The sequence below is a fragment of the Botryllus schlosseri genome, chromosome 1 (genome assembly GCF_051294905.1).
Source record: "Botryllus schlosseri isolate E-star chromosome 1, Bs_hap1, whole genome shotgun sequence".
Classification (NCBI taxonomy): domain Eukaryota; kingdom Metazoa; phylum Chordata; class Ascidiacea; order Stolidobranchia; family Styelidae; genus Botryllus; species Botryllus schlosseri.
Window position 1 is genome coordinate 2790978 of NC_137236.1, and position 17674 is coordinate 2808651.

Below are 17674 nucleotides of genomic sequence, written 5' to 3' on the forward strand. Positions count from 1 at the left end.
AACGAAATTACCACCCACATAGTTCAGTGACAAACTTAAAACTTGTTACAGCGGTCGATACTAACTAGAGGTCGACCGATATTGATTTTTACAGGCCTATACCGATACCGATATTTCGACGCTCACAGGGCCGATAACCGATAATCGGCCAAGCCGATAATCGGTCGACCTCTAATACTAACACTTACCGTGCCAAATGTCATGACCGATCTCGGTATAGAACATCGTCAAAATCAATGGAGACCAATACTGGCTTTTGAGTAAAATCTGTTTGCTGTACTATGCACAATTGTACATGATAGATCAGCACACACTGAACTTCGGAAACGGAATTACTACCCTTATCTTTAAGTAGCAATCCTGAAACTTGGAGCAGTGTTAAATACTACCTTCACGACATATCATACCAAGTTTCAAGAATTATCATGGTGCGAAACACCGTCAAAATTGACCTATACCAGCAAAGGTCGACTCAACGCATATTACGGTAACCGAGTTCAGATATAGATACGATTGTTACATCACACCTTAGGGGCGACAGGCATATTTGCCCCGGTTGCTCGGCCATTTTACGAATAGGAGAAAGTAAATCACCGTTTCTTTATTGTGCGCGGCTTTGAGAGAATTGATAGTGAACGCTTGTTATGAGCGCTACCGGGGCAAGCCCCGGCTAGGCATTCTCAAAGCGAAAACACAGAAGAGAATTCGATTTTCGCAGAGACTTCGCTATGTATGGGCATTTGCAAGCGAAAGCACAAGAAGAACGCGGGTTTCGCTGTGATCTCGGTATGTATTGATTGCTGTGCGTCTATAAATGGTTAAATTGTTATTGAACAGAATTTTAGGTGGGGCAATGCCCCAGTTGCCCTATAGGACGAGCCGCCACTGATTTAACGACAAATGACGATACATATCCTCACATCTTCATCAAGTCTACCTACCTCTCATTCGAATTAAATTCTGAATCATGAAACGATTGTCTGGCATTTATCCTGATTTCTACGCAACCTTTTGTCACACTGTACGCATTCGCGTAAAATACATTCTTGGTTGCTTTCACACATTGTCACCACATTGTCTCTCCATATCCCGATAACCCCCAAAAATGCAAGGCTCAAATTACTGATTAATATTTATTTCAAATCAATTCTATACATTTCATAACATGAAAACGTAGCCCAATAAAACATAAAATCTCGTAAATTCCAGCCACTGCTCTCTCAGTTGAAGATGAAGATACTTATCAGGAGTCATTAACAATACTTAGGGCTGGGCAAAATCGAATACCTGAGTGATTCGACTCTTAATCACGTAATATGCTTCGAGTCGAGTCGAGTAATCGAGTATCACTCATTATGACGCCCTAACAGAACGTGATGTGTGAAGGTTTAAATATGTATCTATTATGCCACCACGAAGAATATAATGCCTGTTATCCATCACATAAAAAATATTTTGGTAGTTTTTCGATCAAACCGATTTTATTGCACTTGGTGACAATGTTGCGAGACAATCCTGACTTTGGAAATCTGCTGGTTCCAGCAACTTCGTAGCTTTGTACTATATGTTTCGTACGCTACGATACGGCCTATCAAGGTTTTAAGGCTTCAACAGTGAAAATTACTGTCGAAACTATAATTCTCGTTGATAAATTAACTGCCAGTGACGGGGAGCGTATAATTCCAGTACTCGAAAAAATCGTCTTTTACTTCTCGACTCGAATCATCACAATTAATACTCGATTCAGATTCGAGTACTCGAATCATTATGCCCAGCCCTAACACTACTCTTGAGGAATGAGTTGTGAATAATGTCATAATAATTGAAAATTAGTCACAATGGACAGTAAGAGTAATTTATGGAATGTCAAGCAGCAAATCATAATATCTCAGTAAAAAAAGAATATTTAATCACATTCATACGATTATCTGAAATTTCGATTGTTATGGGTTGACAATTTGCCTCTTTTTCAGTTAACTATGGTGTATTAAGTCATTTAGAATCAATTAATCACATATCAATAATAAACGAGCACATCAAGAGGGATAAGCAAATTATATTATTATGCTCGAAGCATCCAGAAACACCATGGTAGCAGAAAAGTACTGCGACCGTCATTCTACAGAATAATATCAAGGTCATGAAATATCTTGGTAATGGAAGTTTTCAACTCGGTAAGTTTACCTTTCAACACTCTCCTGAAGTCAACTGAACATATAGAGAAATATCACAACATGATGATGGAACATGGATAATGCTACATAGTTGACATTGCAATGGATTTCATACACTACATTTATTTTCAACAAAATTTTTTATTTTATATTTTTTTGGGGTTTTTTCAAGTATTCAATTTCCATCATATTACATCACACAAAACATAACAACACTTCACACTGCACTTCTAAGATTATAACAATTATTTTTCATTTTTCCATATTTATGTATTTTATGTAACTTCTATTATAATCAATTATTTTAAGGTGTAACACGATGAAATACATTTATTTATTTTATTCCGCTATTCGATTCTACCTTGCGACTCAATCATTATAATAGCAGAAAATCAACAGGATGACGGCTTGAACTCTACTGTAGTAAAACCATCTGCACATTGAAATCAACTAATTAACTTCATTTTCGGAAATATTTAGGATCGACGTGACGCTTACGTTATTGCCATTGTTTTCGTCGAATTGTGAATTTTTTTTGCCAACTGTTTGGTTACCTAATTGTGAAATGCACAATACAAATAGTATTGCGAAATTGCATCAATTAAACATGAAATAGCCAGTTTAAATTCCTAAATGAAATGCGGTAATTCTACTCTCCATATTTCAATTTTGCTGATGAGAAAATGATGGCTCTTGTACACGATCAACGATGTTGCATCTGTGGTCTTCTCAACAAGTGACTGAAAAACAAGTATCTCTGAATAAATCAATATGCTAATTCATCAATCACGTCTGCAAACTATTCGGACTATGAGCCGGAGATGGACTTTTCACGTAGGTACGTAATTAATTACACATTACAAAATAGAATGGACTTTTTGTAGACGACCTGGGCTCATGATCGGATAGATTTTTGGGATTTAATCTGCAGGTGGATTGTGTATTTATATTTTCGCAATACGATTCTCAGGTATCTTGGGCACACAACCCAATATACGGTAACATATTTATTAAGTACTGGGACCATTTCATGAAAATAAACCTACAGGCAACACATCGTATCCTAGGTAGTATTGGCTGGAACGGCTAGAGGACATTTTTGAAAGTTTACATCTCGATTAGGGAAATTGCAGTGCCGTGAGCAATGTCGAGTATCAATGACATTTAAACAGTGTCTCTACAGCTTGTTTGACGTAAATTACATTCTTATTGCCACCAGAATCATCTGTATTAGTGGAAAATTCATTAAAACCAGGGACTTACGTTTCTTATTTAAGGTAGCCTAAAATAGGTGACGATAAGCGTACTACTATCATCCTTATATAATTAGACAATTCTAGTTGTCTAATTAGATTAGTTAGAGCGAAATGCAGGTAATCTAATTTGAATCTATTTTGTGAAATGATTGTCTGCTCTAATTCTAATCTAATTTGTCAAATTTTTATATATTCTTATTTTAATTCAAACCCTGTGAATGCTACTGAGATAACTGTATAGTGCGAAACGAGCCACACCTGTTTCACAGACATTTTCTATTATCATGGTCATAAGAATAAACCTGATTTGATAGTAATGGAACTGGATTCAATGACCTAGTTTTTTGCGGATTCGGTAATTCTAATTACAATCTAATTTGGAAAAATGTATAACTATACCTGCAGTTTTAATGTATTTTAACAGCTTTTTTCATGAAAAATATATTTTTAATGCCACTAGGATCATCTGTATGAGTGGAAAATTCATCTAAAATAGGTACGTGCATTTTATCTTCAAGGTTGCCTAAAATAGGTGACGATAAGCGTACTCCTATCAGACTTGAATAATTAAATAATTTTAGTTGTCTAATTAGACTAAATAGAGCTAAATGCCTGTAATCTAATTCGAATATAATTTGTGAAATGATTCTTTGCCATGATTCTGTGAAATTTTTAGATGTTCTCATTTCAACGCAAAGCCTATCTCTGGTTTTCCTGTAAATGCTACTGAGAGAATTGTATAGTGCCAAACGAGCCAGGCTTGTTGGACAGACATTTTCTATTATCATGCTCATGAGATTGAGCCATGATTTGATAGTAACGGAACTGGATTCAATGACCTATTTTTTTTGCGGATTCGGTAATTCTAATTACAATCTAATTTGGAAAAATGTATAGCTCTAACTACAGTTTTAATGTATTTTGAGAAAATTACTGCGATAATTATAATTCTACTATAATTTGGAAATAACTGGGTAGCGGCAATTTTTATTCTAATATATGTTGGAAAAAATTGTAACTGTAATGCCAGTTTGAATTCGGATTTGCAAAAGCAGGATATCTTTTAGATGACCGAGTCTGACTGGAAATAAATCTGAAATCTTGTCGATTTGCGGTAAAACTCTCGAGCACATTTGGGTACGGAAAATTTGTAAGCTGTCACTTAAGATTACCTAATAAAAGGATTTGGCAACCAGTCCCAGTAATAATATTTGAAATTTACATACTCTGGTGTCTTTCAACTCTTCATTTAATCTACTGCTACTTGCCACCCTAGCCAAAAATTGACTGGATCACTCCAACTTCTGTTCGAGTTGATTCAATGAATATTTCGATAGTTTATAGAAAAATTATGTGACAACATATTATGACCATTAACTCTATTTATTTCCCCTCCAGCAGCTGAACAATCCAGACCGACTAATTTTCGACCGACGCCGTATTACCATATAAATTCTTCGAGTATCTCATCAAATCTTCGTTTCATAATACAACAAATATTTCTCCCAATAAAATGAAATCTGTGTGGTCTGAACGCAGCAAGTAATCATGAATTGAAGTGACGCATCACTGCCGAATCCCAACTTTAGTATATATTGACAGAGGTGGTCAGTAACCAAGTAACTCAACTTTTTCAAAGTATAAAAGTACGTTTTGCCCACTTACACTACTTACTTAAGTAGTTATTAGTTCAGACTACTTATACTTCTACTTGACAACTTTCATTTTTTTCTGCAAAACTAGGAGTGATGTGAAAACTATGTTGCGACTCGATGTGAAATGCATGACAGCGCTATTATATTCTTGCAGAATAAACAAAGTCTTTTTTCCACAAAGCTACGTGTGATGCACCGCGTGTTAACGTTATGATGTCACTATCCGACATCACATCAGTTAATATTGTATATTAATTTATATAATACACAGTTTGCGTCACAATATTTCGAAGCTGTTGTTTGAAACCGGATGTGCATGAGATTGGATCGACGATGTAATGGAAGGATAAATCTCGACCAATGTTCCCTCTAAGCTGCGCAGGTGCGCAAATGCGCAGTGCTTTCACGGTCTCTGCGCACAGAAAATCTAAGTTGCGCACAAAAAAATTCGAAATGATGACCTTTTTTTGGTCATTACGCACTGTTTTCCAAGGGTCTACGCAGTGAGTTGGTGAGCGTGCGCAGACCAGTCAAAATTTAGAGGGAACATTGATCTCAACTCTCATTTTAGAACGGTCAGACTTCGTAACATCTACTCACCTATAATAAAAATCCATGTCGAGTCGCTCCCAGGCATCCGTTTCTCGGTGAACTGAAATAAGAAATAATTTACATAGCTTAAAATGCTTGTTAGCAAAAGATGTATGTAGCCTATGAATTGTGCTCTGTTGCTTAGCCTATTGCGTTATATCTGAAACAGTCATCAGGCTTGAAGAGAGTTAAAATAATCAAAAATATAAATGAATTGTGTCCTATGATACATGGTGGTTTAGTTATGTGAAGTAAGCGTACGAAACTAGCGCTTATCGACTGTTTTAAATCCGAATCCTATTCCTGATGATACATTCAAATCCAAGTACAAATCCATATTTTATTTTGTCCTGCGTCCATATCCTCGTCCAATCCGGTAATGTCTGAAACTTGATCAAAAAGTCGCATGAAAATGAAAGCTACGTTAAATTGTATGTCAAAGTACGGATGGAAATCCATCTTCGAATGAATCATAAACCATTATCTAAAGCAGTGGTTCCCAACGTGAGCGATTTGGCTGTCTAGGGGGGCGAAAATGACGAAGGGGGCGATAGGGGGGCGAAAATGGACAAAGGGTGTGACAGGGGGCGAAAATAGTGAAGGGGACGATAAGGGACGATGGCGCTTTAAAACTGCTATATTGGAGTCAAGTCGTAGAAATGACTTTTTTTTAGTCAACCCACAAAATATTAGCTGCAAAAGTGTAAAACTTCGATATCGAGCCAAAAAGTTGCCCTTTTTTTATTCAACCCGCCGCTGATTACAGTTTGTGTTCCCATTCATCGGTTCAAAAAATTTGGGGGCGATGATCGGTGTGGTGCTTGAAAAGGGGGCGTTGAATCAAAAAAGGTTGGGATCCACTTATCTAAAGCCAGGCAAAAGAGATGACACGTGACCTCAATACCATAGAGGTGCATAGAGTGGATTCGTAAAATCGTGATATTATTTTTTATGGTTTCCGTTCAAAACCGGTGGCTTTCAAAGGGAACATTGCTGTGGCAAACATGTTTTTCACACTCTCCACTTTCATTTCAGACAACATTATATTAAGAGCGCAGTGTCGTTTTACTGTGTTATGGTTATGTCAGTGGGCAGTGAAATGAGAAATCACACACAATATGATGCCTTGACAGTACAATGCATATTACATATATCTAATCCAATTAGATATGGGAATGAGTGAAAGTAACTCTAATCAATTTGTAAAACATTTTATGCAATATGCAGCTAATTATTTACGTATTGTCAATACGTATTGTAAATTTATATTCGATTTATAGTCGTACTGGTTCCACGTTCTGTGAGATACTTGCACATAACGAATATGGGCTCGCATATTCGTTTTCGTATCAAAGGTAAATCGAACAAAGTTATCCGGAATGCTATTTTAAGATTTATAGTACTTGATTAGGTTGGACAAAACGATTTCGGAGTTAATGCAATGTTGTAGATTATAATTCAGTTCTACCTAAAAGAATGCACAATGCACATGAATGATGAAATGATTCGTATAAACCCCAATATAGAAAGTGGGATGCTGTATGACATAAAACCAAGAATCCTGCAGAGAGGTGGTCACTGGTCAGTAACGGAGCAAATCTACTTTATCAGGCTACTCGAGTAGTGCTGTCTACTTGCATCGCCTAATCAAGGGGTTGTCATTTTAGACTACTTCTGTTTCTACTTCTTGTCACAGTTGTTTGTCAAAACTACTTACTTTATGCAATATTGATTTTGAAAACTATCAAGTTGTTCCTAGCTGCGTATTCGTCATCGTTTTCAGTGAAATCCTTATAGGAGCCGCCTTAAATAGCCCATGTATCACGGTGACTGCATGAACATATTTTCAAAGATTCCACTCCCTTGCAGTGCCATTAGTCATTTTGCATTACCTGCAAAGACATATCTTCCAATTTCGAAAGTAGGTATCTCCCATAAACTGCTAAAAGTATGCGGCCCTTCGACCAAATCTACTTTTTGAAACTACTTATTTCACTACATTTCAGACTAATACATTTTCTACTTCCACCTCAAGTCAATTTGTGATTTCTTGGAAATTGCTACTTCTACTTGTATATCAGCAGCAGCTTACGGCGTCATTTATCGTTCCACATGAGTCTTAACTCTGACTACTGTGACTACCTCTAATGATTCATGAACTCGTGTTAGCAACTCTCAGAACCAATCGGAGTCCGCTTGGTCACCAGATGTTGTAAATAAGCTACATGAAGTAATAAATTTGTTCCATAGTTATAAAAGCATATGAAAGTGGTTTACAAGTTTCTGTGACTCATCGTCCCATATCAAGCTCGATATATCTTTATCATGCCCCATAATGGTAGAAGTACTATCAGCAGCGAAGTAGTTGTGCTTTTCTGTAGTACTTATTATTATATACTTGTTACGCTTACTCAAGTAGTTTTGTTCGTATACTGCTTTTACATCAACAATTTTTTTATGGTGAATACTAATTTTTGCATACTTGACAATGTCAAGTAAAAGTCGATTTTGACACGCTTTAACGACGCCTTGCTTCGAAATTGATACGCAAGCTCACAATCAGCAACATGTGAGCGATCATGCCTGAATTTCGTACAACAATTAATCGTATCAAGTATGGGATATCGAATAAAACTAAAATTCATGAATACTGTGCGTTATCACACAACCCTGATAACGACACTGTGTCATGAATGAAACTAAAGCCTCATGATTTCTAGCGTTAGTAAAGAACTGGACATGTTACGTGAATTGACCATTTTATTCAAAGTGATCGCGCTCATGTAATATACCTTACAAAACGTATCTAAGATATAATTCAACCAAACAATGACTCACATTTCAAAACTTCCAACTCAGTATCGGGATCGTTTGCAATCTTCTGGACTTTCTGCAATTCGTCTCCTTTCAACATATGATGTCCCCACTCGTATATCAATGTTACTTTCTTCAAATTGGAGTTGTTGATGATATACGAAATCTCATCCAGTGAAACACGATACCATAATATGCATCGGATATATTCGATCTGCAGTGAGAAATTATGACTATTAATATTGTGTATTACAATGATGCTTACCACTATTGTTGACCATTTCGCCAGTGGCCATAATGTAGTACAACAAGGGTCGGCAACGTACGGCCCGCGGGCCGGATCCGGCCCGCCAAGCGAAATCGTCCGGCCCGCGACGAAATAATTAGTTACCACAAGAATACGGCCCGCCGTTTCGTAATGAGTTCCAATCTGCAGTGCAGCACTGCAGTACTGCTTGGTAAGAATGCGGCATTGTTACGATGTAAGTATCCTACGTCGTATTGGTCTATTGTTACGCCATAAAACTGGTGCGAAGGCTGTTGATTAGTAGCCTATCTCGTACTAAAAGTAGGAGATGGAGAATGTATGTAGAGTAGACTAGACCAGTGCTTATAAAGCGTGTGTATCGCGCAACCATGGGTATACCATACTTTTTAAGGGATTGCCACTCTGATAGGGTGCGACAATAAAGGTGCGGCTCCTCTGCTTCAAAAACGCTTGGAACATCTCAGACGCAATGACAAAATCCCAAAGTTTCCGTTTCATTTGAGGTCACCAGCCGCCGTAGGTTAGTCATCTGCAGTTTAATTCACCAGAAGACATTATACGCCAAGACAGCAAACCTGAATATTGTTTTGGACACAGTGGGGAAAGCTGATTTTGTTTCACAAACTTGATCACCGATAGTTAGCCTACCCCATATATTACTAGAAGCAGGGAATCAATATGGCGATGTCCTGTATATCTGCCATGTTTGCACATAAGTCCAGCCGCTATCCTTGCACGAGAGTATGAACTGAGAAACGAAATAGCAACTTTCATTGAAAATACAAACATCGCCGACTCATAATCTTGTCATCGAAAATGGGTATCTAATCTTGCTTTCGTAGTACATTTAACGTCACATCTAACAAATTGAATTTGCAACTTCAGGAGGAAATAACTGAATACATGAGATGTTGAGGCGCATTCGAAACAAAACTGCGACTCTGGGAATGTCAACAGTAAAAAGAAAATCATGCTCACTTTCCTATACTGGTGGAGAGTAAACCTCTAGTACCAGCACTATACCTTTGTAACTGTGATACGAAATTTAATTACTGAATTTCCACCCGCTTTTCCGACATTCGTTCTGTACAAAATAAATTCTGACTACTCAGTACTCGGTTTAATGTGTGCGGCAATACCGTTGCCTGAAAATTTCAAATGAGCCCTTTTCAAATGCGATGCATTTGAATTGAAAGACAAATTTCATACAAAGAGCATATCGCTGCATGACTTTGACAAAGAGTACGTTCTCGAAATAGGTCTTTATCCCAGCTTGACCAACAATGCAAAAGAAATGGCATCGACTTTTGATAGCACGTACGCATGTGAAAAATAGTTTAAAACGATGGAATTCACGAAGAGCAAGCTAAGATCACGTATTCTAAAATGCCCATTTAGAATGTGGTTTGATTGTTGCTTCATCTGACTTGTTATTAGAAGTTGAAATTCTTTCACAAAGCATGCTGCGCCAAGTGTCACATCTATGCTGCGTTGTTGAAGTGTAAATACATGTGTTTTGCCCTTTTTGTGATTTGTATGATTGAGATTGCAGCAATATCGGGTACTAAACCGATGTGAGCGTTAAATATAGTATCAAGAAAAATTCTGGCCCGCCAAGAAGTTGTGCACTCGAAATTTGGCCCGCGACTAGCAAAAGGTTGCCGACCCCTGTAGTACAATATACTTTGGATCATAGGTTTGAACGGTTTAGTCTGGCCCGCTAGGCGATTCTGAAAAAATGGCCGTATTATCCGACACATTTCCAATACATGTTGAAGTTTCTAGTAGGAAACATTTCCATTCTCTCAAGACAGAAAATGTCGAGCATTTTCGGTTCAGGTCAAATTATAACCACCTGATCGTGATGTTGAGATTACACTGTAGTCACCGTCAGCAACAAGTCACTGCCATTGACACTAGTGTTACCATAAGTCATATTTTTTGACTTTTTTGAAAGTGTTCTAGGAACACTGGGGGTGTTAATATTTTTTTCAATTATATCGGTTTAGATGTCAAATCGTCAGGTTACCTAGAAAAGCGTTGCACACCAATTTTGACTCAACTCCAGCCAGTGGATCTGAGGTCAGTCAAATTGAAATTTCGGTCACGTTTTGAAATATGACCAATTTGTGACCAATTTTGTCACACTGAAATGACCAAAAATCCTGTTCCAGGTATGCCCCGAGTGGCAGGCATGTCTTTTTCACATGTTTTTATCTTGATACGGGCCTAGGGTGGGGTTTGGATGAAGACATCGCCAGTGAACAAAAAAAAAATATATGACACGGACCACCTGGAAATTGGTCCACTTTATTGAAACCTTTTTCGTTCACTGGCGATGTCTTCATTCAAACCCCACCCTAGGACCTTGTCAAGTTCAAAACAAGTGGGAAAGACACCCTGCCACTTCGGGCATACCTGAAACAAGATTTTTGGTCATGTCGGTGTGACGAAATTGGTCATCGTAAATAGTATTATTTCAAAGATCACTGAAATTCCAATTTGACTGACCTCGGCTTCTACTGGTTGGAATTGAACCGAATTCGGTGTGCAACGTTTTTTTAGGTAACCTGACGATTTGACAAGTAGGCCGATGAAATTTGAAAAAAGAAGTATTTTTCCAACAGCCCTAAGGTACACGCTCAAATGACCTCTTTTTGAGAATTTGTCTTTTTTTTGAAAATTTTGGTAAAATGTACATGAAAATTCAACTGAGAAATTTGAAATAAGTACAGAAGTAACGCTCCGGCAGGTCTTTCGGGAGTTGGGAGTTGAGCCAGAATGGTGACCTTTTTTTTTACTCAACCAACTACAAAATTGGAACAAATTTGCCATTTTTTTAAAATTTCACTCCTGTATTGCGAGTCTGAAATTTATTTAAATGGTGTCCTCTTTTCAGATTCCCAGAACATGGTAACCCTAATCGACACTTAATTCTGAGAAGGCGAAAAAGTGCTCGGTGAGTTCACAGTTTCATGCAAAAACTGATCACAAAGTAGTTATATGTAGAAGTGGATAATGCAATTATGACACCAAAATATAATTCAAATATCTGTGGTCGCACTCCTTTTGCGCTTATGAGTCAACATCTCCTTGGCTTCCAGAGAAACCCGAATCAAGATGTAAAAATGATGAAGCAAGTTTCAACGTCTACGTTTACAGTTAAATCGCTTGTATTCCTCACAACGCTTACACAGGATTGTCAGATGCAGACTAAAACAAAGCAAGCATAGCAATTCGCCAACGTATATCGTCGGTCCCGCCATTCATCGTAATTTTGCCAATTCGGTTGTTTGCGAATAATAAAGGTATTGAGGGAATAAAACCAGATGGCCGTGATATAACGTGATTAATATAATGCCTAAAAGCTTTATAATAATGTATTCAAGTGAAAAACAAGGGCTTAGATTTTAGTGGAATATTTTGAAATCATTTGACTGGTCCGGCCCGCGAGTGCTCAAAATGTTTGACTCTGTCCTGCGACGCCAGTTGAGTTTGACACACTGCTTTAGAATAAAAAATTACCAGGAATCACGAACTCCGCAACTGCGGTGGATATGTCGGCCATGGAATATAAGTTAATTCATGTGGAGGGGACTCGTACTGTGAGGAACTCAAGAACTCAATGATAAACGTGCGATGGTGGGAGAAGAACGTTCAATATATCCAATGCAACTAATACTATATGAAGTACTACCTTCTTTTGCTGACAAGCTTCTAACGTCTTCCTGAATTCATCTGCTTTATCAACGTAAAACATGGCATGGATATTGCCAAAAACGGGAATTGCTGTCCTGCGCTCCAAAATTCGGCTGTAATCCTGGACAGGTATCAGGCCATTCACGGCAATATCCAGGAGATCCAACTAAAATGCGAAAAACAGTTATTCCCAGACTTTAAGATAGCCGCCGTAAAGATGAATGGGTTCGAAGTCATATAAAATCATAGGTAAATATAAATGCGTTTAAAAAATACTTTGGGAATAGAATCAGGAATCATACTTGATACTTTTTCCAGCAAGTCTCAATCAGCGACCAATCAATGATTTCTTTTTTTTCTGTGCAATCGAGCAGGATCTTGCTTATCTGAACACAATATTGATTTCATTACGTAAGATGACGAAATTGTCTCCATGTTTTCCTATATGAATAATTATTCATATCGGTAAAGTTCAATACTGATTCATTAGAATTCTTCGATTCTCCATAATGCATATGCTACATCGGTATTAGTCTCATTCCAGAGAATTATTTTATCTCAAGTAGGAGTGAAAGTAGCGATTCACAATTAGGTGAAATATAATTATTGCAGGCCTAGTTTTGCGTAAAAATGAAAACTGCCAAATAGAAGTAGCATGAAATCTTAACCACTTGAGTACGTAGGACAAGTAGAATAAATGTACCTGAAGTACTACGACAAGTGGAAGTACTTCGTTACTGATCACCTCTAGATAAATGTTGTAAGGAACGCAGGATAGCGTATGTAGCGATGTCGCTTATGTTTACGCAAAGGTTGAATTTTACTCGAACAGTATTACATATTGAAAACTGCGTTAAAACTGGCACAGACAAAAGCATACTCTATTTCAAATATTATCTACCCGCTTTCGAAACCAGGATTTGGAGCAGGCATTGTTGCTTTTCACCTCAGACTACGCCAATGCTTGAGCGCACATTACGAGATGATCAGTAACAATCTGCTTCTATTTCTTAAAAGTGGTTAAAATACCGATTTCACTTATGAAATTGATGCAAAATTATGCCTGAAAGGGGCACTGCACTCTAAAAGTGACGTGGTTTCAAATTGAAGGGCAAAACGAAAATAAAAATTTGGACGTAGCCATTTTCTTCAGAACGCCGCCGTAATGGAGCTGGAATTTATTGAAATTTCCACATGACGTTCACGCTCCAGCAGTCATGCAGAGATCGAACTTTATATAGTTGTCAGCCAATGTTATGGAGAAAATATGTCGTACACGTCTAGGTGGTTTAGATACCGTGTTCAACGGAAGATGCTCAGTCAGGGACTTATGTCAAAATCGGGCCTAGAGTATTCCATTTCTTTAGGACAGAAATAAATCATGTCTAACAATTTTTTATATATAAAAAATGTTTTATGCATAAGAATAGGACATGATTTTAGACTACTTTCACGGAAAATTACTTACTTTTCACGGATTGGATTTTGAGAAATAGAAAGTAGTTTTGTTGCGTTTGTATCACTGTGATGCGTGAAATCGTCTTAAGAAATCGCAATTGAAATCATGGTAACTGTTGAATGTAATTTCCAAGATTATAGAAATTTGCAATAATAATCATTTTTAGTTACTCGCAGAGACTCATCTTTTAATTTACAAAGTAACCGCTAGCGATAAATCACCAAACACTTACGAACGATCGACCAAAACTACTTTTCGAAACTCAAGGTACTTTTCAAACTTGTCACTTTCTACCTCCGCTTGAAGTAGTTTTAACATATCGTGGACACTATTTCTACATATGATTGCATATAAAATAAAACATTCCTTCGCTATCAAATTGAACTAATTGCTTTCGGAGTGGTCTCGAAATTAATGATGACTAGGGAGATTTTTTTACCTGAATAACGCGAGATTTTGACCTGAAAAATCAAAATTTTCACATTTTTTTAGCTTATAAAACATAATTTTGACAAAATATTGCCCTTATGGATAGGTGTTTTCGAACATATTGTTATAGTTGTACTACTTATCGTCATTTTTGGTTGGAGCTGTCTGTCCTTACGAAGTAGTTTTGACTGATCAACTTATTGACTCCGAAACTGACAAATTTTTACAGTAAATTTTTTTTTGTATTTTAACGAAATCTGGACCTATGAAGAATTCCTAGTCACATCACGCATTATGATAGAAATATTTAAAATTTGTTGTAGTACAACAACGAAAGATACTTTCCTACATTCCCGGGTATAAAGTGTCTGTCCATACTAAGTAACTTGTCAAGAATGGAGAAAGAGCGTTCAACAGCAGCAGCTGGCAACATTGAAGTTGTGCGTACACTGCTGGTGACATAGCGTGTTGCTTCATTTTAACAATGTTGTCTACATCGCAATTTTTATTCATGCGCTTCTTGATATAAGAACCAATGCCCACGCAGTCTTGCATCAGTTAGGATATTGCGGTACGTTGAGCATAACACCGTGTCAACCTATTTGTTTCATTTGACCGCTTATGATTACCAATGAGCAGACAATGGGCCGTCTACAATGTTAGGCCTATAAAATAGGCTACAAGATGTAAAATGATAAGTTCAGCGACAGTGCAAACATGTGCGATACAAATGAAATGCAAATAGTTTTTGACTTTGTAAACAATTTTGACAATTTTTCATACCTTACGCTACAATTTTAACAAAATATTGACCTTTCTAGCAATGTCAAAAAATCGCCCTAATAGTCATAAAATATGTAGAATAGTCTTGAATAGTTGGTACAGTACTTCGGTACTGTACCTCTGATGTAGATACCGAATACCAGTACCAACAGCCAGGGGCGTAGACAGGGGGGTAGAATTGTAGAACGTTCTACCCCCATTCCAGGCTCGATTCTATCCCGAAAATCCCAAGCCAACGCAATTGCTATAACAACATTTCTTCACGATATCTCCTAATTTCAATTTGCTGTGCATGACACCGATCGCCGACGCTGATTACATGCCTTTTTCTCGTTGATCTCTCGTCTACGGAAGCGCGTCTATGCAAGCGTGAAATGGGCATTGTCACATTTTTCTCTCGACGAGGGTAATCGATCAGCTCAATCCCTTTATTCAGAATGTAGTCGTCGAGCAATAATAACATTTGTCGCGTCGTTCACGTGTTGGTTTTCTCATCAACAGAGTATTGTAAACGATAACCAACATTAATAACATGAAAATAACTTATAACTGAATGAAATCATGCTTTAAAGCAATCACATCTGATTCGTGCTTTGCCAAACTCAAGCCTGTTCCCCAAAACAGCGTGAAGACACAATACATTCGATTCGCATTGTCTTGACCTCAATGACCATCTATATGTCATACTAGATTATGCCTTTAGTGATCGGTATCCCACTACGACACATTCAGCCTTCAATAGCCGCGCCGAAACTGGTTTGCGATTCCCTCGTTTTGCGAATAAGTCATTATTCACACGCTGGTACAATTAGTATATGCGCCATTTTCGAAATGAATGGAATTAAAACGCCGAGAAGACATTACTCTTACACGCGAATTGAATCATGTCAAAATTCATGAAGATATAAAGGATTCTGCGCTGTATAGATTGTTTGTGGTGAAATGTTGTTCTTGTATTGTTCAAGGTCGATTACTTATTTGAATGCAAATGAGATCTCCTGCACTGTCACAGGATGAGCGCGTGCACATCGTAACTTGACCCCGGTGCAAGTTGTTGATTGCTAACATGATCCCCGTGCAAGCTGTTGATTGCTAACTCGCTTTCAGTAATTAGATCCGCCAATTAGTTACGCAACAGCACAAGAGAAAACGAATTAGCACAGTCCGTTATTGCACACCCGAGCACTCACATCTGATACATCAGACACCATTGTCTTACAAAACTGATAGCTTGGATGAAATTTGGTCGCGCGAGAAAACGTAATCAGCATGGATCAACTGAAACCCTGACGTTCGACAAAGCCGTATATTGTTACTATTAATGTTATCGCTGTCAATATTACTGAATTGACGAATAACACTTGTCAATAAAATGAAAAAAAATTTTTTGCAGGACATCTAAGAGTAATTTCTGGGGTTTTCAAGGTTACTGATTACGAATATCAAATTGGTTTTTTCCAGATTGACTTTAGTTTAGAAAATACTTGTACCCCAGAAAAAAATCCCAAATTACTGCATTTACCCCCTAAATATTTCACTTGGTAATAAGTAAATCGCAGCGTTTTTACTTTTATACTGCCCATAAAGAGAGAATAGACTATGAAGAACGCTCATGTCGTCATCGGTTATTCATACAATGTGTGCATGACCTGCTGTGAGATCTTTGTTTGTCAAAAAAAGAGTTTGTCAAGCCTAAAAATTGTACTTTTGCACAACAGAAACGCTTGAGTAAGTAGTGCACGTAAGCAGAATTTGTTTGAGTACTTCGGAAAAGTAGGTGGGTAATATGACAATTCCACTTATAAAATGATGAAAACTTATCCTAGCATGGGGTTACCATACGTCTTCATTTTTGAGGTTTTTGAAAATGTCCTCCGAGGACGCCAAATTGTCCTCTTTTTTTGGCAAATCGTCCTCCTTTATATCTTTTACAGCTAAGATGATGTACAGATTTGAGTGAAAATGGGCATAAATGACGCTAAATAGGAAATTTGTGATTCGATCGAAATTAAGGATCATTTTTTAGTCAACCCACCAAATTCATTTTTAAATAGCTGGTTCGTGGTACAGAACTTGAATATAGCTTTCAATACAACATCCAATGTAGCAGAATATTTATTATGCTCGAAGACTTTTCGGGTGCCTCTTTTCATGAGTTAACGGCACACTAAAGGGATTGAAACAGATTTAAAAGTAAAACTAAAAAGGCAAAGTATGACGCAACAATCAAAATCACAGACCATGAAATTCGCATTGTACCAATGGCAACAATAACAAATTATGAAGTATACGGACATACGGTACTATAGTATCAGCGCAATTTGTAAATAAACAGTTACACGCACGAAACAACACGCACTAATGAGAAATTTGTTGGTTACAGAGAAAATCTTTTTGTCTGCATAAAATAGGTTTGTTCAACTGAATAATAGTAGACTCCAACACTTTTAAATGAAACAAAGACCTACCACGCACAATGACAGTGAAGATATTGTCATCATAGTGCTGTGCACAGGCGAGGTTTTCACTCAGATGCTGACCGATTG

At 37.4% G+C, this 17674-nt stretch overlaps 1 protein-coding gene and 1 long non-coding RNA gene across 2 annotated transcripts in view; both read right to left on the reverse strand.

Moving 5' to 3' along the window:
* Nucleotides 1-17674, reverse strand: part of LOC145435636 (uncharacterized) — a 163519-nt gene that overhangs the window by 92094 nt on the left and 53751 nt on the right. The window lies entirely within an intron of this gene.
* Nucleotides 905-8783, reverse strand: LOC145449659 (uncharacterized). The gene is made up of 3 exons (XR_013918327.1): nt 8515-8783; nt 5686-5737; nt 905-2914 (listed from the first exon to the last, which is right to left on the reverse strand). It is a non-coding gene; the product is annotated as an uncharacterized LOC145449659 (long non-coding RNA).